This window comes from Crocuta crocuta, unplaced genomic scaffold, assembly GCF_008692635.1.
Source record: "Crocuta crocuta isolate KB4526 unplaced genomic scaffold, BGI_CrCroc_1.0 scaffold675, whole genome shotgun sequence".
In the NCBI taxonomy this organism is placed as follows: domain Eukaryota; kingdom Metazoa; phylum Chordata; class Mammalia; order Carnivora; family Hyaenidae; genus Crocuta; species Crocuta crocuta.
The window spans coordinates 2,975,646-2,976,832 of NW_027528796.1; the positions used below are offsets into that span (position 1 = coordinate 2,975,646).

Genomic DNA, 1,187 nt, shown 5'->3' on the forward strand with positions numbered 1-1,187 from the left:
ACGCCCCGCCGCCCCCGCCGCCGCCCCATCTCCCAGGGCCTGGCCCCGCCTGCTGTGTGCATCCCTCCTGGGGCCTCCCGTCCACCACAGGCTCAGCCCTGCGGGGCCTCGTGGTTTCTTCCCCTACACGGTAAGGGCTGACGAGGGCTCCGTGCTGCTGTGTCCCCACCAACCAGCACAGGGTCTGGTCACGACGTGGTGCGCTTACCGCGGACAGGGCGTGTGTCAGGCACACCAGTGCCACCAGCTCCGCGGGCCTGACACCCACTTCTCCTCACTGCGCGTTTCAGCCTTTTCTCATTTCTGTTACTGTCGATTCTGTGGCTGCTGGAACGACAGCTCCGAGGCCAGACTGTGGTAGCGTCCGCCACAGGAGCAGTGGCCACGGCTCACGGCGCTGCTCCAATGGGGCCCGAAGGACGGCTCTGCGGGAGGATCCGAGTCCTCAGTGCACTTCCTGCCAGCCAGTCCGTGCCAGAGCCACCCTCCCTCGGTGAGCCTCGGCGGAACAGGCAGATCTGAGAGCGAGTCCCCTCCCCAGCCGCGGAGACATCGGGGGACGGTATCCATGCCAGGGCCTCTGTTTGGGGTTTCGTTTAACCCCACACAAACGCGGTGAGGGGGTGCAAGCGCCACCTCCCAGCCGAGCCCACCGAGCCCAGGAGACTCGCCCGGCAGGTGTCGGGACCGACACAGGCGGGGCCCGGGGGCCCAGGAGCCCATCTCAGAGCTGCCCCGCGGGGCTGGAGGCTCCCCTCCGCGTCCCCAGCCATCTGGGCGGTGGGTGCTACTCAAGATGGAAGACGAGGTAGTTCAGGAACCTGGATGGAAGGACAGCTAACCTGAAAGAGACACAACTGTCCTCTCTGCAGACGCGTCGGCCGCCAGGCCAGGCGGGCAGCGAGTGCTGCCGTGGGCTGTCCCCGTCAACGCCACCGACGCGCCTGTGCCAGGACGCGGTCCACGCCGCACTTGCCCCGCAGGGTGCAGCCCCACACGGGCGTGCGGTGAGGAACGCCGGGTGGGAAAAGTCTGCACATGTTCGTTCGTCGGCGTCAGAACAGGCACTGGCTCTGTGTGGTTGTGCCATATTCCAACCAGAGGGGGCAGGGCTCGCGTGGGCTCCAGCTCTGGCCGGGGGTCCCCTCCTGGGCGAGCTCCGCTGTGCGCGCAGGTGAACGCATGGC

The 1,187-nt window shown here is 67.7% G+C and overlaps 1 protein-coding gene across 1 annotated transcript in view; it reads right to left on the reverse strand.

Moving 5' to 3' along the window:
• The window catches only part of PKNOX1 (PBX/knotted 1 homeobox 1), a 37,589-nt gene extending 37,294 nt beyond the window's left edge, over positions 1-295 (reverse strand). Inside the window, exon 1 of the mRNA XM_077755445.1 lies at positions 209-295. The gene's annotated coding sequence lies outside the window, so the exon portion shown is untranslated. The remainder of the gene's footprint in view (positions 1-208) is intronic.
• Positions 296-1,187: the final 892 nt, after the last annotated feature.